This window comes from Paramormyrops kingsleyae, chromosome 7 (genome assembly GCF_048594095.1).
Source record: "Paramormyrops kingsleyae isolate MSU_618 chromosome 7, PKINGS_0.4, whole genome shotgun sequence".
Lineage (NCBI taxonomy): Eukaryota > Metazoa > Chordata > Actinopteri > Osteoglossiformes > Mormyridae > Paramormyrops > Paramormyrops kingsleyae.
In genome coordinates, this window is record NC_132803.1 from 36,559,571 (window position 1) to 36,585,508 (window position 25,938).

General features: G+C 43.7%; 3 long non-coding RNA genes across 3 annotated transcripts; 1 reads left to right on the top strand and 2 right to left on the bottom strand.

Moving 5' to 3' along the window:
* The first annotated feature begins 1,238 nt into the window (after window positions 1–1,238).
* LOC140592164 (uncharacterized) lies at window positions 1,239–3,952 on the top strand. The gene is made up of 3 exons (XR_011992457.1): window positions 1,239–2,006; window positions 2,089–2,155; window positions 2,254–3,952. It is a non-coding gene; the product is annotated as an uncharacterized lncRNA (long non-coding RNA).
* Window positions 3,953–14,186: 10,234 nt separating this feature from the next.
* On the bottom strand, window positions 14,187–16,901 carry LOC140592165 (uncharacterized). The gene is made up of 3 exons (XR_011992458.1): window positions 16,133–16,901; window positions 15,984–16,050; window positions 14,187–15,885 (listed from the first exon to the last, which is right to left on the bottom strand). It is a non-coding gene; the product is annotated as an uncharacterized lncRNA (long non-coding RNA).
* Window positions 16,902–24,079: 7,178 nt separating this feature from the next.
* Window positions 24,080–25,492, bottom strand: LOC140592166 (uncharacterized). The gene is made up of 2 exons (XR_011992459.1): window positions 25,041–25,492; window positions 24,080–24,435 (listed from the first exon to the last, which is right to left on the bottom strand). It is a non-coding gene; the product is annotated as an uncharacterized lncRNA (long non-coding RNA).
* Window positions 25,493–25,938: the final 446 nt, after the last annotated feature.

Sequence of the window (25,938 nt, forward strand, 5' to 3'; positions counted from 1 at the left end):
ACTTCCTCATCAGCAAAGGCAGACAGCGCCTCTATTACCTGAGGCGTCTAAAGAGGTTTAAGATCTCCGGAAACATCCAGAGGAGATTCTACACTGGAGTAATTGAGAGCATCCTGTGCAACAACATCACGGTGTGGTACGGGAACTGCACTGTTCAGCAACGGAAGGCCCTGCAGAGGGTAGTGCGCACAGCAGAACGCACCATGAGAACCCCTCTACCAGCACTGCAGGACATCTACACTGAAAGGTGCAAATCCCGGGCCATCAGGATCACCAGTGACTCCGGCCATCCCGCCCATAAACTGTTCAGGCCACTGAGGTCTGGGAAACGCCTCTGTAGCCTGAAAACAAGAACGGAACGGTTTAGGAGGAGTTTTTACCCACAAGCAGTGAGACTCCTAAACCACAGCACATAACTGGGCAATGGACAACTACACACACAACTTAATTTCTTCCATCTGTAAATTATAAAAACATCTGTACCTCATGGCACATCTGCACCTTACCTTGTCTGCACCTATGGCACTTTATTTATTACATGGTAAATGCATATTTACTTCTGTATATAGATGTACATAAATTCATTTTTCCTCTTTTTATACTTATCCTCTGTTAGTACTTATACACTTATCCTACGTCTAGCACAGTCGGAGTTCAGCCAGGAAAACACATTTCACTGTATGTTGTACCAGCTATAACTACATGTGACAAATAAAGAATCTTGAATCTTGAATCTTGAACTTGCCAATCGTTTTAAAAGAGGAGCTAAGGGTGCTAACTACTTAAGGCTTACATGTTTGAGGTGCTAGTAGCCTATTAGCTGAGGCCTAGCAGAGAGAGATAGAATACCGGTTTTGTTAAAATGACAGGTTGGGTCAAAGGTCACAAAGGTCAAATAAATCAAAAAGTGACAGGCGGGGGCTGCAAGCCGGGTGACGTCATCAGGTAGTGGGAGGGGGGGGGGGCTTTTTTTTTTGGCTGTGAGCCAGTTGAGCGTTGGGATAGGGGTTTATTTGTATATAGTTTATTTATTTATTATAATTATTATAATTTAATTATGTATTATTATTTAATTATGTATTATTATGTAATTATTATTTTATATTGAGTAGAGTGCTTATGAGTGTGGTGTTTTGTCTGCATCCAGCGGGTGCCGAGCAGGGGGGACTGAGCAGGGGGGGTTAAGGTCCCAAACACTGGGTCTGAGTGGGGGGGTGGGTTACCTGATGGAGTGTGAGCGTACGCTGTACCACCGTGGTAAGGTCCGTGGCTTTGGAGAATCTGTAGAAAAGGGCTCGGAGAGAGCGATGCTGTGTCTGGTGCAGTACCGTGGTAAGGTCCCGTGGCTTTGGATAATCCGCAAAGGACTCGGAGAGAGCGATGCCGGAGAGCTGAGAGTTGTGCTGCGCGAGACTGAAAGAAATCCTGTGAGAATGAACAAGTTGGAGCTAAGAATGAGAGGAGGGTCTGGGTCTGACGTCCAGTAAAAAACGCTTAGCAGTAGTTTGACCATCTGTGTGTGTGTGTGTGTGTGTGTGTGAAAGCCGACACCCCCCTGCAGCAGTAGCAGTTTGGCCTTGTGTTTTTCCTCATGCAACCTATGTACATCCCGATAGGTCAAATCCCGGTCAAACTGTAATTTGGGCCACAGATCAAGTTTGACATTTTGTATTTCAGTAAATTTTGTTAAAAGTTTTGTCTTTTCCCCCCGTCTCCCCGCCACACATCAAGTTTGACATTTTGTATTTCACTAAATTTTGTCTTTTCCCCCCGACTCCCCCCATACCGTCTGCGCAGTTAAAACGTACATCGAAATAGACAACAGATAAAACTTGACAGGACGTATATTTCTCCTTAAAGAATCCTAAAAAGTAAGCAACCGCAGATATTTTTATTACCTTGAGAAGGGTCCCCCTCCTTTGGTAAAGAGACACAAGTACCCCACACCCCGTATCATCAAGGCATTGCCCTACTGGAAAGAGAAAACTACACGGGACCTGCATAGAGTAAGTATATTATTTCTTTTACGCGTGTTTTATGATAAACACCATACAATAAAATAACTTAAAATAATTATTTTATTTTTAGAGATTCAGCTATTTTGGGTTTGTTTTTTTTCTCTACGGGAGACGCTGCGGTTAGAAAACTCCATATAGTGAGTGTATTATTTCTTTTATACGTGTGATAAAAACGCTATACATTAAAAATTAACTTATTCTAATAATAGGTATTCTCTATTATTTTATGTACAAGAGAGACGGCACGGACCGGTCAAGAGAAAATCTACGCAAGACCTGAATCAGCAGGTATGGACGGAGCAACACCCCCTCCTCTACCTGAAGCGCTATTAAATGAAATAGACATCATCAACAACGCTAATAATGATGAAAATGATGCGGTTTACTTTGCTCAACACGACTCGCCACCCGCAGCGTCTGGTGAAGCGACGGCCCAAGAGCCCTGTTTGCTACCATCCTTAGAGACATTATTAATAACCTTCCTGTGCTGTTAGGGTCGGCACCGACCCATTTTTAAGTTTAACATGCATAAAAGCACCACATATATTTGTGCATACTCTTAAAACAAAAGGCTCCATATTGAACCTTTTAGATTGGTACATATATGACACTCCTTGGACATTCTCAATTAAAAGAAATGGCACCTTTTTGAAGGCAATGGTTATATTTCCTCTGGTTAGAACCCCTATAGTTCTATATAGCACACCCAAGAACCTTTTTTTTCGAAATATATACTGCATCAAAGTTTTTTGACTTTGTCAGGAATCTCTATTTAAACTAAATAAATTAAAACAAAATCAAGGTAAGGCATCCCCACACATGTAAGGTAAGATAAGACCAGTTCAGTTTATTTATATAATTCTCTAGAGGTTTATTTTATCATTATTTTTTATTGAAAACGAGAGGAATGCTGTCAAAAGAAAGGTCCACAAAGCCACACCAAAAATATTAAAACCAATCTTTTCATGGATAAGGAAGCCTAACAAGGTAACCAAGAAGTAAGAAACAAATTGGATGATAAATAATTGTTTTGAGGGTATCTTATGGCTGATGTAAGACACGTGCTGCTTGACACCGACCCGTCTAACATAAGAGACAGGAACAGAAAGCTAACATAGGCCGAAGGTTAAGCGTGTTAAATGAAAGGCAGCGGGATAATTCCCCATAATGCCGCACTATAACAAAATCAAACGCGACGTGAAAATGTTTAATAGACCTCAATAAAAATGTCAGGGACGTCTACGACAAACGCAGATTGTTGCCTAGTGGGGAAACTGCCTTTTGGATACCGAACTGTAAAAACTAGCAGCATCGCAAAAAGGGTGTTGTAAGTCTTTAAAAATATTTCATCGAATGAATTTGTTAGTGTAACATGAAAGTGTTTCAAAGATGTACAGATGTTTTAAAATGTAATATGAAAGTTTTTCAAAGTAAGATGTACAGATGTTTTAAAATGTAACATGAAAGTTTTTCAAAGTAAGATGTACAGATGTTTTAAAAAATGTAACATGAAAGTTTTTCAAAGTAAGATGTACAGATGCTTTAAAAATGTTCGGGTGTTTTATTTTCTAGACGCGTTGTACAAAAACGGTTTGTTATGTGTACGCAGCGCAAGCATGTTTGTACAAAGTTTTATGCATTCATTTTGCGAATCAGTTTTGAAATCTAATATGAACGTGGCTTTTATTTTACAAAAACAAAGTTGCAAAAAATTTGTAGGCTCTTTATCAAAGCAGATTTTGTTAATATAACATGAAGTTTTTTTTTATTATTTTCAAAGTTGCACAAGGGTTTTAAAATGTAACATGTATACGTGTGTTTTATTTTTCAAACTTGTACAAAAACGTGTGTGTACATTTATCAAATGAGTTTTAAAATGCAACATGTACAGGTATTTTATTATTCAAAATAAAAGTTGTACATACATTTTGTTATATGTATGCAGCACGGTCATGTTTTTAAAATGTGCTAATATTTGCGGGATGGTGGGAATAAAGCGTATTTAAAAGGGGTACCTCTCGTGGAATCTACCAATCTTTAGCAGCTTTTGAACCCTGAGCCACACGGGGACTGGGGTTTTTAACCGTGAGACTCGACACCTAGCTACGCATTAGATCCTTACTTCAGCAATGGTCCCCATGTACCCAGTGTAGGGTCAGGTCCATCGCAAGAGAATGTCTCCGCCGTGAAAGAACGATCCACCAGCATTTTGTGTATCAACGAATCTGTAATCATTCTTTCCATTCATTATATGCTGAGTTTTCCAAAATTGTTTTTTAGCTGAAGCATCAAAAGCTGTAACTTCGAGTGCACCTGGTTTAATAGCATTTTATTTATAACAGTAGGAGCTTGTAAACTGCATTTAGCGGTCGCATGAAAACACATTAAAAACTTTAAAGAATAAAGCTTTAGTTATTTTTAATAAAGACGGCTTTCTAGTAAATGGTTTTCCTACAAGGTGACCCCGCGGCCTATACTTAAGACATCCGGGCGCCTGATTTGAGATGTTTACTGAGGACGGTATGTTAAGTTAACAGTGGTGACTGAGCTGCACCGTGTTTGACTCTTAATGAAACTTAGACCTAATTCAACAGAACCAGTCGTCATCCACTTTGCAGTGAGATTTCTGTGCGAAATGTGAACAAAGATTCATTTTCTTACTTTACCACTTATCGGATAACAAGGGAAATGGCAGCGGCAATAACCTACACAGTTATTTGTTCCTTCCATATGTATATATATATAGCACCGCAGAACGTTTTGCACTTTTTTTTTTTGTTTATTGTTTGTTGTGTGTTCTACATGCATGTTTGCACTGGAGGATCTGCTTTTTATTCTCATTGTACATGAGTATAGTGACAATAAAAAGGCATTTCATTCATTCATAATATGTCGGACACAATGGCTCTGAGCACCAGGGAGTCCGCCGTGAGGCGCACGAGCTGCTAGCTGATGTAATGCTGCGAACGGTCGGGGCTCTGACGTTCTTAAGGTGCGGCTATCTATCCCCGAGACACTTTAGCCAGGATCGTGTATATTTGCGCTTATTAATGCTGCAATGTCAGGGTTTTGCTGACTCTTATAGGAAGCTGGCTAGCAATAACATTTTTTAGCTGGTCTTTTTCATTTAGTACATACACGGTTTAGAAGAAAACCTAATCACCATTAAAAAAAATAAATAAATAAATGTACAAAACTATTGAAATCTCCCAGAAGCATGTGCATATTTTTCTGGTTTGCGTGTGTGTGTGTGTGGGTGTGTGTGTGTGTGTGTGTGTGGTTACCTAAGCACAGTCGGCCTAGTGTTTGATAGGTGATGGAGAAGCGTACGGTCGTGGGGACAATAAACTACATGCGCCTATGCCAACATGTGTTTAAGTATAGCGACAAACATGGACGCTTTCTTTAACGTAAAACAGTTAAAGGCTCATACGGTTTTGTTTACATTTTTATTTTTTTAATTTCAAGTAGCCTCTAATCACCTTACATTAGTTCTGATTTACTGTAGTCACCAATCAGAGTATTTTAAAACAATGGCACTGAAATGTCACCACATGTTAAAGCTAACAAAGTAACATGATTATATCAGCGGAACAAACCTGTCACGATCCGCTCCGTTCGATCCCGATGTGTGCCACGCCCACCTCGTTACCTCGTGTGATTACCAATTGTGATCATCTGTGTCCTGTTATTTCTGCCTAGTCTTTTGTATTTAGTCCGAGTCTCAGTCTGTCTTCCCCAGATCTGTCATTGTATTGTCTTGGTGTTTGTGCCTGTCAGCCATCGTCTTAACATTAAAACCCTGTTCGTCCGACGTCACGGCTCCGCTTGCCTGCTTTCCTGCTCGCCTGCCCCACAGCCCTGACAGAATGACAGATCTCCACAAGAAAGGATCCCCCCTAGCCGAGGAGGAGTACCTCGGTTTGGTTGATGAGGTCCTGTACTGGCTAACCCAGCCCGAGATCCAGGAGGATCCCGCGGCTTGTGGGTTAGCTCATCAAAGCCGGGAGGTCCTGGAGGGGATGTCCTTACCCGGCGACGCGCACCTAGCGAGCGAGGTGCGCGAAAACCTCCGGCAGCTTCGGGAGGTAGCGGCTGCAGCAATGCAGAGGCAGGTGGAACGAGACTGCGGACTGCTGTACAGTGCGCCACCCGCCGATGCGACCCCGCTGCCTCTGACCAGTTCCGGAGGGCGGAAAAAGAAGAGGCGAAGGGGAAAGGTGGAAGAAGCCGCCCCGACTCTCTTCTTGGGAGCGTGCTCCCTTCTCCCCGCCTTGGAGGACGCCTGTGGGATAGGTGAGCCCCATGACGCGGAGGACCTGCCTCCTTTGGTGACGGGGGAGGACTGGGCAGAGCAATGTCCCGGGAGAGGGATCGGCATTGTCAGAGACGCCAGTCCCCGGGTCCCTAAAGCGCGGAGAGGGAGGGCGCAGACGCGCTCAGCACCCCTCCTGCCTGCTCCGGACCTGTCCGATCCGGACCTGCATGATCCGGATCTGCCCGCGGCTGCACTGCCTGCTGCTGCCGCCGCCGATCTGCCTGCGGCTGCGCTGCCTGCTGCCGCCGCCGATCTGCCCGCGGCTGCGCTGCCTGCTGCCGCCGCCGATCTGCCTGCAGCACCGCCTGCTGCAGCCGCCGCGATGCCAGCAGCACCGCCCGTCCTGCCCGTCCTGCCTGTCTTCCCTGCTGCAGCTGCCGCCGCTCTGCCTGAGGCACCGCCTGCTGCAGCTTCCGCCGCTTTGTCAGCGGCACCGCCCGTCCCATCTGACCCGCCTGTCCTGCCTGGCTTGCCTGCAGTCCCGGTTGCTGGCCGCGTGATGGCGGCGCCCGCTGCGGCGGCCCCTGCTGGCCGCGTGGAGGCTGCGCCCGCTGCGGCGGCCCCTGCTGGCCGCGTGGAGGCTGCGCCCGCTGCGGCGCCCCCTGCTGGCCGCGTGGAGGCTGCGCCCGCTGCGGCGCCCCCTGCTGGCCGTGTGGAGGCTGCACCCTCCAGGACGGCCCCTGCTGACCACGGGACAGCGGCGCCCGTCCTGCCGGCACTTGAACTGCCTGTCTTGCCTGTCCTGCCGGCTCCTGAACTGCCTGTCCTGCCGGCTCCTGAACTGCCTGTCCTGCCGGCTCCTGAACCGCCGGTCCTGCCGGCTCCTGAACCGCCGGTCCTGCCCGTCTCGCCTGTCCCGTCCGGCCAGCCCTGCTCGCCGGTCCTGCCCGTCTCGCCTGTCCCGTCCGGCCAGCCCTGCTCGCCGGTCCTGCCCGTCTCGCCTGTCCCGTCCGGCCAGCCCTGCTCGCCGGCCCAGCCCGTCTCGCCTGTCCAGCCGGCCCAGCCCGTCTCGCCTGTCCAGCCGGCCCAGCCCGTCTCGCCTGTCCAGCCGGCTCCGCCCACTGCTACGGCCCCGCCTGAGGCCGCCGCTCTGCCCGCGGCCCCGCCTGCGACCCCGCCGGCTGCCTCTTTAGAGGCCTCGACTCTTGGCCGCCCAGACTTGACCTCCCTCCTGACTCCCTCGCCCTTACCCCGGCAAGGCCGACACCCCCCAGGACCCCACCTGTCAGTGTCCCGTAAGGGACGGGGACACAGGCGTAGGGCCCGGGTCCCGCCCGCCCTGCCCCCTGGCTCGCCCGTTCGGCCCCTGGCTGTGGCTCGGTGGCTGCCTGCGGGTCCTCCGGCTCGGGGTCGGCGGTCGCCTCCGGGTCCCCCCCTGGTTCCTCGGTGCCGGTCCTCGGTCCCGCCTCCGGCTCCGTGTCGGCCGCCTCCGGGCCCCCCTGCTCCGGCTTGGCGTCGGACGGCGCCTTCGCCGGCTCCGGCTGCGCCTCCGCCTGCCGCGGCTTCCCCCTTCTGCCTGCCTGCACCGGTGTTCCCTCCTGCTCCCTCCGTGTCCCCTCCGTCACTCCCTCGTCCCGTTCCCTTGGCCCCTGGGTGGTCCCCTTCGGTTCCCTTCTCCCTCTCGCCTGCGGCCCCTCCGGCCGCTGCCCGTCGCCCGCCTGGGTTCCTTCGGGCTCCCCTGGCTCCTCCTCCCTTTCCCTCCGTCCCGTCTGTTTCTGCTCCTCGTCCCTCTGTGTCTCCTCCGTTCCCGTCTGTCCCTCCTGCCTTCGTTCCTCGTCCCTCTCTGTCTCCTCCGTTCACTCCTGGCCCTTTTGTTCCTCCTTTTTCTGTCCCCTCTCTGTCTCCTTTCTTTGTCTGCCTGTCCGCGTTCCCTGTCCTCTGTCGGGTCTTGTCGTTTTTCTGGTCCTTGTTCCTGTTCTGTGTCTCTGTCCTGTTTCCGGTGTCTCGTTGATGTTTTGCTTTTGTCTTCCAGGTCCTGTTCCCCCGTCTCGTCCGTCGCCTCCCCTCGAGCGCGCCCGGTGTGCGCGCCTTTGGGGGGGGGTTCTGTCACGATCCGCTCCGTTCGATCCCGATGTGTGCCACGCCCACCTCGTTACCTCGTGTGATTACCAATTGTGATCATCTGTGTCCTGTTATTTCTGCCTAGTCTTTTGTATTTAGTCCGAGTCTCAGTCTGTCTTCCCCAGATCTGTCATTGTATTGTCTTGGTGTTTGTGCCTGTCAGCCATCGTCTTAACATTAAAACCCTGTTCGTCCGACGTCACGGCTCCGCTTGCCTGCTTTCCTGCTCGCCTGCCCCACAGCCCTGACAAAACCAGTCGCCGGTACGTATAGACAGATCATGTGTTGCTCAACAATCGACAGCATTTTGAAATCTATTTGTATTTAGACAAATATATTGGGAATAAAGCGTTGTGTTTTAAAAGGCAGACATTGAGGTCGAATTTAAATTGGTCACAATTGTATTGTTTTCCGCAGCTAGAAGTGTCGGCTGAGGTTGATTTTAATTGGCATGTCAGTTTAGGATTCTTGCAGTAGAAGTTATGTAGTGAATTGCGGTACTCTGAAATTAAGTGATATGTGTATTAGAATCGTGAAGCGTCATCTTCCTTTGTTTTAGGTTCACCCCGGGCATTTTATGAATTGTAATGTAATATCAGACAGTGTGTGATGAATTTCTGAATGCCTGTTATAGGCCTATATGACAATTTCGTGGAAACGTCTCATGGAAAAATGTAGTTGCAGTTTGTCAGGACTAAAGACTGGCTAATATGACATGGTGAACAAGTCCTGTGCTTAAAGAATGCCTGCCTGCTGCTTAAAACATTGTGTTGTATGCCTAATGTTTCTTGCCCATAGACTACATGTTGCTATACTGTTCCTTTGTAATATTCAACTATTATTTTTTAAATCATTTAATGAAATAGGTAAATACCTCATCATTGATGACTATGGTCCACCTGAGTGACAAGTAACCCGTCCTGGACAGAGGTTTCTTCAAGGCCTGTTGTGGGAACCCCATGGTGTAGCATGAAGAGAAAGAATACAGGGAGTGGTACAAATGAGCAGTTGTCCTGCCCCCTTTTACTCATTTTGGATGCTTAAATTACTAAATTGTGATTTTAATGCTCATCTGTATGATTCTATGGTCTGAGCGAGTCTCCAGTACTACATGAATGGTAAACTTAAAAACTCTACTTCTCTTAGCTTAATGATATTTTCTTTTACTGTGTACGATTGGTAGAAATGAAAATCGTGATTTGTCTCTCAGCTTGTGTGTGTGTGTGTGTGTGTGTGTGTGCGTGCGGTGTGTCAACAATGGCAATTATTCACTAAATTCTAAACAAACCCACATATAAAACCCCCTCCCCACCCACCCCAGACACCTATAAAACACAGCATTCTTGCTCTCACCCCCCACACTCTCGCTGTGTGAAAAGCATGTCTGTTGCCAAGACTACAGCTCGTGTCTTGAGTCGTACATACTATGACCCCAGCCACCCGGGGTCATACGGAGGGGCCTCCAGACTGCAGAGAGCCGTGCAGGAAGATACGGGGGAAAAAAGTGGCTACTGATGACATCAGAGAGTGGCTGTCTATGCAAGACAGTTATACTTTACATAAGCCGGCTAAAAAGAATTTCCCCAGGAGCAGAGTGTTTAATACCGAGAGCCATGTATCAGCGGCAGGCCGGTTTATGCGACATGCAAGGGCTGGCGATGTACAACGACGGGTTAAAGTATCTCCTTACGGCAAACCCACATATAAAACCCCCTCCCCAACCTCCCCAGACACCAGCCCTTTTCCTGGAGGACATGTCTGAATTTACTTTTGGGTCGATACAGCACAACAAGTCTTCTCCTCAACTTAACCCCCAGCGATCCCCATCCATGACCCTCTATACTTTTGGACAGCGAATGGATACAACGCCACCAGAGCTTCCTCAATACACTCCGCGGCAGGCCGCATCATGGTGCCCGTATGGGGTTCTGTTCCAGTCACAACCTCCGCGTGCGGACTCTGCCCTAATGGATACATCGCGGGTTACTGCATCGATGTTGGATGATTTCCGTGATCGTTTTGCGGCTCCATCATTATCTGGAGATTCTGGGTGTGGCGGCATCACCGTAGCTGCCATGAAGATAATCAAAGGGTCACTTGCCTTTATTCTGGATCGGCTAATCGAAGATGACTTGAAGGCGACCTGTATCGGCTGTACTGTGAAACACCCTAGCCTGCTTCAGCACACGTGTCGCTATGAACCTGTACCGTTTTATTTCTTTAACAATTTTGAAAAGCTGTTCAAAAAGCTGTATAGGCCATGGCTTAAACATATTATCACAAAGGCAGTGGCCATGTTTCACCCTCATACCGCTCCTGTAAAAATACATGCATCAATCGATGTGTTAGTTTCTGAACTTAAAGGCCAAATTAATGTACGGGCCAAATTGTGCGAGCTGAAACGCTTCGCTGAAGACGGTGATTGTGAGTATGCTGTAGATGAGGCGTTTAATGATTTCTGCAATTTGTACACATGCGAGCAGCCTATGGCTGGTGTGTAAACGTCTGTCAAAATGTGATTGGCTGCTCATTTTTATATGCTTTCTAAATAAAATGAGTTGAGTCATGAAAACATTGTGTCGTTATTGCTAACAAGTACTTGACCGTGTTTATTTTACGCCATCAAAACCCTGGGTCATTTGGTGGCGTAGATAGATTATACAGGGTGGTACACATGTTGCCTGCTTAAGGGTGACATAATGGGGTAGTTGTACATCGCCAGCCCTTGCATGTCGCATAAACCGGCCTGCCGCTGATACATGGCTCTCGGTATTAAACACTCTGCTCCTGGGGAAATTCTTTTTAGCCGGCTTATGTAAAGTATAACTGTCTTGCATAGACAGCCACTCTCTGATGTCATCAGTAGCCACTTTTTTCCCCCGTATCTTCCTGCACGGCTCTCTGCAGTCTGGAGGCCCCTCCGTATGACCCCGGGTGGCTGGGGTCATAGTATGTACGACTCAAGACACGAGCTGTAGTCTTGGCAACAGACATGCTTTTCACACAGCGAGAGTGTGGGGGGTGAGAGCAAGAATGCTGTGTTTTATAGGTGTCTGGGGTGGGTGGGGAGGGGGTTTTATATGTGGGTTTGTTTAGAATTTAGTGAATAATTGCCATTGTTGACACACCGCACGCACACACACACACACACACACACACACACACAAGCTGAGAGACAAATCACGATTTTCATTTCTACCAATCGTACACAGTAAAAGAAAATATCATTAAGCTAAGAGAAGTAGAGTTTTTAAGTTTACCATTCATGTAGTACTGGAGACTCGCTCAGACCATAGAATCATACAGATGAGCATTAAAATCACAATTTAGTAATTTAAGCATCCAAAATGAGTAAAAGGGGGCAGGACAACTGCTCATTTGTACCACTCCCTGTATTCTTTCTCTTAATGCTACACCATGGGGTTCCCACAACAGGCCTTGAAGAAACCTCTGTCCAGGACGGGTTACTTGTCACTCAGGTGGACCATAGTCATCAATGATGAGGTATTTACCTATTTCATTAAATGATTTAAAAAATAATAGTTGAATATTACAAAGGAACAGTATAGCAACATGTAGTCTATGGGCAAGAAACATTCGGCATACAACACAATGTTTTAAGCAGCAGGCAGGCATTCTTTAAGCACAGGACTTGTTCACCATGTCATATTAGCCAGTCTTTAGTCCTGACAAACTGCAACTACATTTTTCCATGAGACGTTTCCACGAAATTGTCATATAGGCCTATAACAGGCATTCAGAAATTCATCACACACTGTCTGATATTACATTACAATTCATAAAATGCCCGGGGTGAACCTAAAACAAAGGAAGATGACGCTTCACGATTCTAATACACATATCACTTAATTTCAGAGTACCGCAATTCACTACATAACTTCTACTGCAAGAATCCTAAACTGACATGCCAATTAAAATCAACCTCAGCCGACACTTCTAGCTGCGGAAAACAATACAATTGTGACCAATTTAAATTCGACCTCAATGTCTGCCTTTTAAAACACAACGCTTTATTCCCAATATATTTGTCTAAATACAAATAGATTTCAAAATGCTGTCGATTGTTGAGCAACACATGATCTGTCTATACGTACCGGCGACTGGTTTGTTCCGCTGATATAATCATGTTACTTTGTTAGCTTTAACATGTGGTGACATTTCAGTGCCATTGTTTTAAAATACTCTGATTGGTGACTACAGTAAATCAGAACTAATGTAAGGTGATTAGAGGCTACTTGAAATTAAAAAAATAAAAATGTAAACAAAACCGTATGAGCCTTTAACTGTTTTACGTTAAAGAAAGCGTCCATGTTTGTCGCTATACTTAAACACATGTTGGCATAGGCGCATGTAGTTTATTGTCCCCACGACCGTACGCTTCTCCATCACCTATCAAACACTAGGCCGACTGTGCTTAGGTAACCACACACACACACACACACACACCCACACACACACACACGCAAACCAGAAAAATATGCACATGCTTCTGGGAGATTTCAATAGTTTTGTACATTTATTTATTTATTTTTTTTAATGGTGATTAGGTTTTCTTCTAAACCGTGTATGTACTAAATGAAAAAGACCAGCTAAAAAATGTTATTGCTAGCCAGCTTCCTATAAGAGTCAGCAAAACCCTGACATTGCAGCATTAATAAGCGCAAATATACACGATCCTGGCTAAAGTGTCTCGGGGATAGATAGCCGCACCTTAAGAACGTCAGAGCCCCGACCGTTCGCAGCATTACATCAGCTAGCAGCTCGTGCGCCTCACGGCGGACTCCCTGGTGCTCAGAGCCATTGTGTCCGACATATTATGAATGAATGAAATGCCTTTTTATTGTCACTATACTCATGTACAATGAGAATAAAAAGCAGATCCTCCAGTGCAAACATGCATGTAGAACACACAACAAACAATAAACAAAAAAAAAAAGTGCAAAACGTTCTGCGGTGCTATATATATATACATATGGAAGGAACAAATAACTGTGTAGGTTATTGCCGCTGCCATTTCCCTTGTTATCCGATAAGTGGTAAAGTAAGAAAATGAATCTTTGTTCACATTTCGCACAGAAATCTCACTGCAAAGTGGATGACGACTGGTTCTGTTGAATTAGGTCTAAGTTTCATTAAGAGTCAAACACGGTGCAGCTCAGTCACCACTGTTAACTTAACATACCGTCCTCAGTAAACATCTCAAATCAGGCGCCCGGATGTCTTAAGTATAGGCCGCGGGGTCACCTTGTAGGAAAACCATTTACTAGAAAGCCGTCTTTATTAAAAATAACTAAAGCTTTATTCTTTAAAGTTTTTAATGTGTTTTCATGCGACCGCTAAATGCAGTTTACAAGCTCCTACTGTTATAAATAAAATGCTATTAAACCAGGTGCACTCGAAGTTACAGCTTTTGATGCTTCAGCTAAAAAACAATTTTGGAAAACTCAGCATATAATGAATGGAAAGAATGATTACAGATTCGTTGATACACAAAATGCTGGTGGATCGTTCTTTCACGGCGGAGACATTCTCTTGCGATGGACCTGACCCTACACTGGGTACATGGGGACCATTGCTGAAGTAAGGATCTAATGCGTAGCTAGGTGTCGAGTCTCACGGTTAAAAACCCCAGTCCCCGTGTGGCTCAGGGTTCAAAAGCTGCTAAAGATTGGTAGATTCCACGAGAGGTACCCCTTTTAAATACGCTTTATTCCCACCATCCCGCAAATATTAGCACATTTTAAAAACATGACCGTGCTGCATACATATAACAAAATGTATGTACAACTTTTATTTTGAATAATAAAATACCTGTACATGTTGCATTTTAAAACTCATTTGATAAATGTACACACACGTTTTTGTACAAGTTTGAAAAATAAAACACACGTATACATGTTACATTTTAAAACCCTTGTGCAACTTTGAAAATAATAAAAAAAAACTTCATGTTATATTAACAAAATCTGCTTTGATAAAGAGCCTACAAATTTTTTGCAACTTTGTTTTTGTAAAATAAAAGCCACGTTCATATTAGATTTCAAAACTGATTCGCAAAATGAATGCATAAAACTTTGTACAAACATGCTTGCGCTGCGTACACATAACAAACCGTTTTTGTACAACGCGTCTAGAAAATAAAACACCCGAACATTTTTAAAGCATCTGTACATCTTACTTTGAAAAACTTTCATGTTACATTTTTTAAAACATCTGTACATCTTACTTTGAAAAACTTTCATGTTACATTTTAAAACATCTGTACATCTTACTTTGAAAAACTTTCATATTACATTTTAAAACATCTGTACATCTTTGAAACACTTTCATGTTACACTAACAAATTCATTCGATGAAATATTTTTAAAGACTTACAACACCCTTTTTGCGATGCTGCTAGTTTTTACAGTTCGGTATCCAAAAGGCAGTTTCCCCACTAGGCAACAATCTGCGTTTGTCGTAGACGTCCCTGACATTTTTATTGAGGTCTATTAAACATTTTCACGTCGCGTTTGATTTTGTTATAGTGCGGCATTATGGGGAATTATCCCGCTGCCTTTCATTTAACACGCTTAACCTTCGGCCTATGTTAGCTTTCTGTTCCTGTCTCTTATGTTAGACGGGTCGGTGTCAAGCAGCACGTGTCTTACATCAGCCATAAGATACCCTCAAAACAATTATTTATCATCCAATTTGTTTCTTACTTCTTGGTTACCTTGTTAGGCTTCCTTATCCATGAAAAGATTGGTTTTAATATTTTTGGTGTGGCTTTGTGGACCTTTCTTTTGACAGCATTCCTCTCGTTTTCAATAAAAAATAATGATAAAATAAACCTCTAGAGAATTATATAAATAAACTGAACTGGTCTTATCTTACCTTACATGTGTGGGGATGCCTTACCTTGATTTTGTTTTAATTTATTTAGTTTAAATAGAGATTCCTGACAAAGTCAAAAAACTTTGATGCAGTATATATTTCGAAAAAAAAGGTTCTTGGGTGTGCTATATAGAACTATAGGGGTTCTAACCAGAGGAAATATAACCATTGCCTTCAAAAAGGTGCCATTTCTTTTAATTGAGAATGTCCAAGGAGTGTCATATATGTACCAATCTAAAAGGTTCAATATGGAGCCTTTTGTTTTAAGAGTATGCACAAATATATGTGGTGCTTTTATGCATGTTAAACTTAAAAATGGGTCGGTGCCGACCCTAACAGCACAGGAAGGTTATTAATAATGTCTCTAAGGATGGTAGCAAACAGGGCTCTTGGGCCGTCGCTTCACCAGACGCTGCGGGTGGCGAGTCGTGTTGAGCAAAGTAAACCGCATCATTTTCATCATTATTAGCGTTGTTGATGATGTCTATTTCATTTAATAGCGCTTCAGGTAGAGGAGGGGGTGTTGCTCCGTCCATACCTGCTGATTCAGGTCTTGCGTAGATTTTCTCTTGACCGGTCCGTGCCGTCTCTCTTGTACATAAAATAATAGAGAATACCTATTATTAGAATAAGTTAATTTTTAATGTATAGCGTTTTTATCACACGTATAAAAGAAATAATACACTCACTATATGGAGTTTTCTAACCGCAGCGTCTCCCGTAGAGAAAAAAAACAAACCCAAAATAGCTGAATCTCTAAAAATAAAATAATTATTTTAAGTTATTTTATTGTATGGTGTTTATCATAAAACACGCGTAAAAGAAATAATATACTTACTCTATGCAGGTCCCGTGTAGTTTTCTCTTTCCAGTAGGGCAATGCCTTGATGATACGGGGTGTGGGGTACTTGTGTCTCTTTACCAAAGGAGGGGGACCCTTCTCAAGGTAATAAAAATATCTGCGGTTGCTTACTTTTTAGGATTCTTTAAGGAGAAATATACGTCCTGTCAAGTTTTATCTGTTGTCTATTTCGATGTACGTTTTAACTGCGCAGACGGTATGGGGGGAGTCGGGGGGAAAAGACAAAATTTAGTGAAATACAAAATGTCAAACTTGATGTGTGGCGGGGAGACGGGGGGAAAAGACAAAACTTTTAACAAAATTTACTGAAATACAAAATGTCAAACTTGATCTGTGGCCCAAATTACAGTTTGACCGGGATTTGACCTATCGGGATGTACATAGGTTGCATGAGGAAAAACACAAGGCCAAACTGCTACTGCTGCAGGGGGGTGTCGGCTTTCACACACACACACACACACACACACACAGATGGTCAAACTACTGCTAAGCGTTTTTTACTGGACGTCAGACCCAGACCCTCCTCTCATTCTTAGCTCCAACTTGTTCATTCTCACAGGATTTCTTTCAGTCTCGCGCAGCACAACTCTCAGCTCTCCGGCATCGCTCTCTCCGAGTCCTTTGCGGATTATCCAAAGCCACGGGACCTTACCACGGTACTGCACCAGACACAGCATCGCTCTCTCCGAGCCCTTTTCTACAGATTCTCCAAAGCCACGGACCTTACCACGGTGGTACAGCGTACGCTCACACTCCATCAGGTGCCACTCAGACCCAGTGTTTGGGACCTTAACCCCCCCTGCTCAGTCCCCCCTGCTCGGCACCCGCTGGATGCAGACAAAACACCACACTCATAAGCACTCTACTCAATATAAAATAATAATTACATAATAATACATAATTAAATAATAATACATAATTAAATTATAATAATTATAATAAATAAATAAACTATATACAAATAAACCCCTATCCCAACGCTCAACTGGCTCACAGCCAAAAAAAAAAGCCCCCCCCCCCTCCCACTACCTCATGACGTCACCCGGCTTGCAGCCCCCGCCTGTCACTTTTTGATTTATTTGACCTTTGTGACCTTTGACCCAACCTGTCATTTTGACAAAACCGGTATTCTATCTCTCTCTCCTAGCCGTTTGCTGGCATGATTCAATGTTCTAACTAAGCTAAAGAGCTATTGACGTTAGTTATTTGTTACACGGAAGATGTTATTTTACGCCACACCATAAAGCCTTTCGGTTACTGCAATTGTTATGTACTATATGTAAATGTGACCAATTTCCAATAAGTATTTTGTATTTTATTTTTATATACTCACAAATTGATTTTTCTGTCAGTTACTAATATAACGTACTAATATAACTGCAGTCAATGGTATACTTGGGACTTTGTATTTTTGCTTGGGACACATATGATTTGAACTAATTAATATAGGGTGTTCATTAGTAATAATTAATGGGAGAGTATGAATGAAACAAACCACTGGATCTTATCTGACCTGGTTATAGGTCAGGTTTTGGTGACACCTAAAAAAAACCCAAAGGGGGCGCAGCTGCTCATACATCGTCCGCCGGAGCCTTCCTGCTGGTCGTGTGAGGTTCAGATCCCCAGATCCAAAGACCCAGGATTTCCCAGTGCGAACTGGGTGGCGAGCCGAACCAAACCCAAAGGATCGTGAAGTGAGGAGGAGGACCGACATTTGTCAGGAACGGCCCCAACGTGAGGAGGACTAATTTGGGGAGTAGAAAGGTTTTATTTTGCCGGCTTTATCATTTAACTATTGTTTCCTTTTCCTAATTGTTTCCTGACAACTATTGTTTGAATGTCATCAACCTGTAATAATAGTTATAAACAAAAAAAACCAAAACTCAATTGGTCTGTGTGTTTCATCATTGATATCCACAGCACTGGCTCTTAACGAACGTAGTGTCTTCTGATCATTGGCCCAACTGTCAACGTTGATTATCACCTACCTGTACTCCACTATCATGCTGTGAAGGTGAAAGGGGTTACACATAGCTTATGGAAGAATTAGAAGAGAGCACGCATTCAGGCCCATGACTGCAGGCTTCTAAGTCGATTCAGATTTCCAAGAACAATCCTTTTGGAGCTGTGTACTAAACTGGGGCCAGCATTACAAAGGCAGACGATGAGGAATTGCGCTATACCTGTCCCTTTACAAGTTCTGTCCACTCGCAGGTTCTTAGCCACAGGTGCTTTTCAGCGAGAACTTGCGGACCGATCGGGTATTTCTCAGTCGCGCCGTGCCAGCTGTATGGGACGGCATAATCCGCTTGTCACCCAGATATACACTCACCTAAAGGATTATTAGGAACACCATACTAATATGGTGTTTGACCTCCTTTCGCCTTCAGAACTGCCTTAATTCTACGTGGCATTGATTCAACAAGGTGCTGAAAGCATTCTTTAGAAATGTTGGCCCATATTGATAGGATAGCATCTTGCAGTTGATGGAGATTTGTGGGATGCACATCCAGGGCACGAAGCTCCCGTTCCACCACATCCCAAAGATGCTCTATTGGGTTGAGATCTGGTGACTGTTGGGGCCATTGTAGTACAGTGAACTCATTGTCATGTTCAAGAAACCAATTTGAAATGATTCGAGCTTTGTGACATGGTGGATTATCCTGCTGGAAGTAGCCATCAGAGGATGGGTACATGGTGGTCATAAAGGGATGGACATAGTCAGAAAGCTAGGTAGGCCGTGGCATTTAAACGATGCCCAATTGGCACTAAGGGGCCTAAAGTGTGCCAAGAAAACATCCCCCACACCAATACACCACCACCACCAGCCTGCACAGTGGTAACAAGGCATGATGGATCCATGTTCTCATTCTGTTTACGCCAAATTCTGACTCTACCATTTGAATGTCTCAACAGAAATCGAGACTCATCAGACCAGGCAACATTTTTCCAGTCTTCAACTGTCCAATTTTGGTGAGCTCGTGCAAATTGTAGCCTCTTTTTCCTATTTGTAGTGGAGATGAGTGGTACCCGGTGGGGTCTTCTGCTGTTGTAGCCTATCCGCATCAAGGTTGTGTGTGTTGTGGCTTCACAAATGCTTTGCTGCATACCTCGGTTGTAACGAGTGGTTATTTCAGCCAAAGTTGCTCTTCTATCAGCTTGAATCAGTCGGCCCATTCTCCTCTGACCTCTAGCATCAACAAGGCATTTTCACCCACAGGACTGCCACATACTGGATGTTTTTCCCTTTGCACCCCATTCTTTGTAAACCCTAGAAATGGTTGTGCGTGAAAATCCCAGTAACTGAGCAGATTGTGAAATACTCAGACCGGCCCGTCTGGCACCAACAACCATGCCACGCTCAAAATTGCTTAAATCACCTTTCTTTCCCATTCTGACATTCAGTTTGGAGTTCAGGAGATTGTCTTGACCAGGACCACACCCCTAAATGCATTGAAGCAACTGCCATGTGATTGGTTGATTAGATAATTGCATTAATGAGAAATTGAACAGGTGTTCCTAATAATCCTTTAGGTGAGTGTATAAAATTTCCTTGCACTGTGGTTGAACGGGCAAATATTAAAGCGCAATTTGCAGCGATGTCCGGTTTTCCCAATGTAATTGAAGCTATCGACTGCGCGCGCATTGCTATAAAGTCACCTTCAGAGAACGAATTCGCTTATGTAAATAGAAAGCACTTTCACTCTATTAATGTACTCTATTAATGCACTGGGGGCACCTCTTGTACTATTGTCTGTAAGAATAAACAAACAGAATAAACGAAAGTAACACCAGGAATTCCGCTACCTATGCTGTTAAGACTCTTACGGTGAGCGGCTGCTCGTTTTTTCACGTCGATTTTAATGTCCGACCACTTCTTTTTAATTTCAGCCACCGTGCGAATTTCGGAACCAACACTTTTAACTGACTCCGCCACGCTGGGCCACTCCGTCAACTTTCGTTTATTGCCGATGCCACTTATACCACCAAATATCATCACTTTTCTTTTCTCGATTTCTGTTAACATGACCTTCACTTCGCACTCGCTGAAATACTTCTTTTTCCCTCGTGGTTTGTCCATTGTTGTTTAAGAAAAACATAGAACAAAGCAGGCATTTATACAGATTTTCATATTCAAATATACATACATATTTGAATTTGGGGCGGCTGTGGGCTCGTTCACGTACGTAAAATTTCATGCTCATTGGGATTTATAAAGGGAATGTGCTTACGCACAGTTTTATGCATCTGGATTTTTTTCTTGCTTACGCACATTCCTAGTTTTGTCCGTACGCCAGCGGCACTCCCTGCTGTGGCCCGCCGGCTGACGCCGCTCTGCCCAAGGTGGCTCCTGCTGCGGCCACCACTCTGCCCGAGACCGCCCCTGCTGCGGCTACGCACGTCGTTATACATGAGGCCCCAGGTGACTTATTTAGTTTTAACTTATCAATAGCCTCAGAAATATCTTTCATTTGAATAGAAACTTCACATATATTATCACCGATTTTAGAAATAAGGCCCATATCAAGGGAGTTAAAGAACAAGTCCAATTTTTGTTGAGAGTATCTGGAACGATACAGGTCTTTATAAAATTCTTCACAATAATTAGAGATTTCTTTATCATTTTTAACGACCACTCCATTTACCTTAAGGCTACTTATAGAGTTAAGATGATTTAGTTGTTTTTCTAATCTAAAGAAATAGCTGGAGTTACGTTCTCCCTCTTCCAACCACCTTTGTCTTGAACGAATAAAAGCACCCTTTGCTTTTTGTATATACAAGTTATCTAACGAATTCTGAAGTTCAACCAAATCTGATTTCTGATTAACAGATAAATTCTCAAACGGAGTGCTGGAGAGGCAGACAAGTTTTTTGATAACATCAAGTTCCTTTGCTTTATATTGTTTAGCTTTTTGAGATCCAGCTTTAACTAAGATTAATCTAACAGTATATTTTAACTGCTCCCAGTTAGAACTAAAATTATCCTCGGCTTGGGCTTTGTTAAGAATTTTTTTTATCCTAGATATCACAGATCGACAAATTTCTGCATCCTCTAATAAAACAGAATTAAGTTTCCAGTATGAATTACATATTCTTGAATGAGCAGATGGGTTATCAAAAGATAAAATGACAGATTTTTAAATAATACGATGTAATTGGCATTCAGATTGATGGTCCGACTTTTCTTACCTTGGAAGAAGAGATTCTGCACCAGATAAATAACACTCAGATTTCTGTGATGCGTATACTTGGTGAAAGTTTTTTCGACTTCGTTATTGTCGCAGGCTTTTTCCATTAGATCGTCAATGATGATTAGGTTGATTTTATTTGGAGGCAAAAGTTCATCGTCACACAGAGACTCCGGAATTCCTTCCACAAATTTAATGTTCTTTATTTTGCACAGCAATTCATCATACAGCGGTTGCCAGCAAGAATAGCACCATACAACATTTTCAGGAACTCTGGATAATGTACAATCCACATTTTCCAACAGTCTTTTAATGAAATATGACTTGCCAGAGTTACTCGGTCCCGATATAATACAAGAGAACGGATGCTGAAGTCTATTGTTGAACCCTTCACTAGTAGCCATAAGGTAAGGTCGCGTAGTCAGACTGAAGCTGCCGCTTAGTGTACACGACCTTGAAACACTTGCTGACTGTCTTGTTTTTTAAATGGAAACCCCTTTTATCCCGCACAATCTGCTGCGTGGATGTCCTGATCTCTCTAGGGTGGTCACATGGGTTACTCACATAGTCCTGAACCAATCCTGTCAGAGATGCAATATTGACAACTTTTGAATTGGTGTTATGCAACGTGATCCCCTTCACTTTCATGCTCATTTTGCCCTTTGCCGTTCTGTACCCATAAGTTTTGGGTCCCCATGAGACAAATTCCACAATGTGATCATCTGGGTCCAGCTCGCTTGTTAGTTCACCGAGAAAATTACCCAGAGGGGGCGCCCAGTCACCCGGTTTGCTGACAAAAATGACAGTCTGTATCATGATACAGCGTGCGCCGTCCCAAGCGGTCCATGAGATTGTACAGCTCAAGCCTGGCATAAGCTGTAGTGAAAGCGGCAATAAAAACATTGACGTGCCTCGGCATTCTAGGGGCCACCTTTATGTGGCGCCATTGGACCATGGCCACATTGTCATTCAGGAAGGAAAAGTGAGACACATTGACCAGCTTTGAAAAAAGGAAGGTGAGAAACTCATCAGGATCTTTGATGAGCGTCGTGCTCGCCTGATTTATTCTCTGACCAAACTTTCCCCAAAGACTGTTTAGAAACAATTTGGAAATTTGGCGTTTCACTTTGTTAACCCCGATGTTCTCGGTGTTCAAACGGATGCCCTCCTTCTCAAAGTAAGTCTGAATGTATCTCTCTTTATCCTCAGCAGTCGTTGCCCAAGAGGGATAGCCGGAAGCCTCCTGTTTTCCCTTTAAATGATTATTGATATAGCCAGCAAAAAGTGTGTCTGTCCGGTCGGGGAAATGCCAGACCTCATAAATCTTTACGACTTTGTAGCCCTTTTCAACAGCCTTGTTGATTTCGACACTGCACCACGTGCCGATCAGAGCTCTCTGCTCATCTGAATGATTACAGACCCCCTGCCTCTCGGCTTCACAGCATGTTCTGCAAAGTGTGAACATGAGTTTACCACCGCACCTGTAAGGCAGAACCGGTAGGTAAAGGCCTCTCAGTGGGTAAACTTTGGCTTTGATCACCCCAAAATAGTTTTCGATGCTGTCAAAATCACTGTAAATGATTACAGGGTGGCCTACAGGGTACTCCTTAAACTTGTTGACTGAGGGGTAAAGGCTAGTAAAGTCGTAGTAATCTATGCGCTCATCACTCTGCGCTTTATAGTGCAGATGCAAAGCGTTAGTTCTGCCACCAAACAGAGCATCCCGAGGATCGATGCGGTCTGGAAAGTCAAATTCTCTCAAGAATGCCTGCACATCAGCCTTTTCAGCTTTCAATTTATTCCACTGGTGCTCCCAAATAACATATACATTGAGGTTGTATGTGTTTTTAAGGGCAAAGATTTTGTCCTGAAACTGTTGATGCATGTCCCCAAAACGCAGTTTTGTTACAGGATTCACTTCGTGTGAATCAAAGCATTCTGGGCACCCGTGAAAAAAACAACCAGCAAATTCGTACGCCGTACAAACCCCACCGGTTTCGTCATAGCCATCGAGGTATTAGGGACCAATTTTCACCGCCCCTCTACACAGCGCGTGCTGAATCTCTATTTGTTCACGATGGGCTATGTATTCCAGCCATTGAATAGATGGTGTGGAATATGCTTTTTGGCGCTTGATATAATTATCTGGAGTGGTTAGCGCGACCATATTTTCAGGCAGAAAGCTTTAGAGTTGTGCGCTATGAATGTATACCCCTTGCATTCCCAGATAGCAAAATCAGATTGAATCAACATTGAAATGCCGTCAGCAAGAAACATTGAATCTACGTTGATATCCGACATTGAAACCAAATTGAAAGCGCTCGTTATGATTTACGTCGAATCAACGTTGGATTTTAAACCATATCTGACTCTAAATCAACATTGATTCAACCACAATCTAAAGCCCCTCTGCCGCAGGGTTTTAGTTGATTTCATATTGAAACAATGTTAGCTTTCAATATTGATTCAACCATTATCTAAAGCCAGTCTTCAGCTGTTTTAATTGATTTAATATTGAAACTGTTTGTGATCAATATTCATTCAAACATCAGTAGTTTTGCTGAAATACATCTGAACATACTGTACTGTACCTTATCTGAAACTAAGAAAAGCAACATTCCTACTATACTGTACTACATGAAAGACACTGCAGACTTCAAGTATTTCTCACATACAACAACATAGTATTCTTAAATCACCTTTTGCAAATATGTGTAATGAAAAAGCATACATGTAAAATGATAGAATATATGAACTTTTATTCAAAGAAGTATGCAACAGAAAATACATTGCTTCACACATTCAGCTGTGTGCGTGTGCAAGGACCTAGACAAGGACCATCAAGCTTTTAGAAATTTAAGTATAGTAGTGAAAATGATTAATTTAAATTTATACATACATCAAACAGGAACATTGTAGTCACAGCAACACATCACAGATACCTAGACCACCCCACAATAATTCAGTTCGCTGAACTTTGTTTTGTTCGTCTGATGCCCCCCTGTCGTTCTGGAGCATAACGCAGCCATTTTTTCACCGTGTCGCTGAAGGCCAGGTGAGACAGTTTCTTGTCAAATTGCCGAGCAGCAGCTGAAACATATATTAATAAAAAAATAGGATAGATGACAGGAGAAAAAATTGAATGTCGCGCGATCTACCCGCACTACCTTCGCGATCTACTGGCAGATCACGATTGAAGTCAAGGGGGGCGGGATGTGGCGCGCAGTGACAGATGCCCTGAAAGCAGAAGCACTGAAAGCAGACATGACCTGACTGAATTTTGACTGGTGCAGAAGCAACCTTGTCTAAATTCTATAATGAAGCAGACTTGCGTGCCAGGGCGTTAATTGTTTGCTAACTTGGCCAAGACGCCCTGTTAAAGTACCCATTTTCTTACCTCCAACAACTGTAATGGACCTATTAAAGTTTGTAATGGACAGAAAAACATTGTTGGCCATGAGAGTAATTGTCTTGTAAGTGTGTGTAACTGTTCTGTTAAATAAACCCCCGTGTACGTCCACTACGCGTGTCCGTAGTTTTCTATGCAAGACCGGATTCGCCATTGACGACACCGGCTGGCTGTAAAGTGCGCGTCAACCGGGCTAGTCTCCAGGAGCATCTCGGCCCCAATAACAGCAGTTTTTTTTTATTCACAGAACCGGCCAGTATAAGAGTAAGTTTCAAATTTAACTCACCCTCTCTTCGCAACCTCAAACACGACGATGGCGGGAATGCGCGTTGGCGCAGGCGGGTAAGGTTTAAAGTATGGAACATTCCGAACAGGGGGCCGCGCGCTCCTTCTTCGGTTCAGTCTCTGTCCAGAGATGACCTTTAGATGTTTTTCTATTACACATTACACACGTAATATAAGACTATTTTCATGTATTTAAAAAAAACTGTGATTTATCCACAGCTTTGTGTATAATACGCCCCCCGCACCAAAAAATGGTGTGACCCAGTTCGCTATATAAAAACAAGCATAAACAGCGCAAGCCTTCACTTTCCGTTGGTAATTTAATGTTGATGTATTTCCTGTAGGAGCGACTTTTAAAAGTTCTCCACATTATTTTAATTACTTAATTATCCAAATATGTTGCATGCATTGCAGTGGTAAAGCTGCTTTGTTTAAAGAGAAAAAGAAGATGCTTTATTTATATAGCATCTTTCATACATGAAATGCAACTCAAAGTACTTTACAATAAAGTGAAATGTGATTTTTAAAAGCTTTTTAAAACAAGAAAGTGATTCTGCTTCTCTGCTATAGGTATAATGTATTCCAAAGTTTCAATGTTGAAGACACGACCCTTAGTCAACATTGATTCAATGGCTCATTTTCAACATAGAAATTGTTGTTGCTATAAAAATGTTGATTTAAAGTTGAAGTTGTAACTTCAACCACAAAACAACCTTTCTGACCATAATTCAACGTTGAATCAATAACGATTGCTATCTGGGTTTACAGTTGCGGTACTTCTTAAAAAATGCCGCAACACACCCGTCCCCTTTAGCGGACCAGCAATTGCCTGCATAGTCAATGCAACAGATGTAATTTGCAATGTGAACCCCCACATCTTGTCTGCATTCAAAATCATA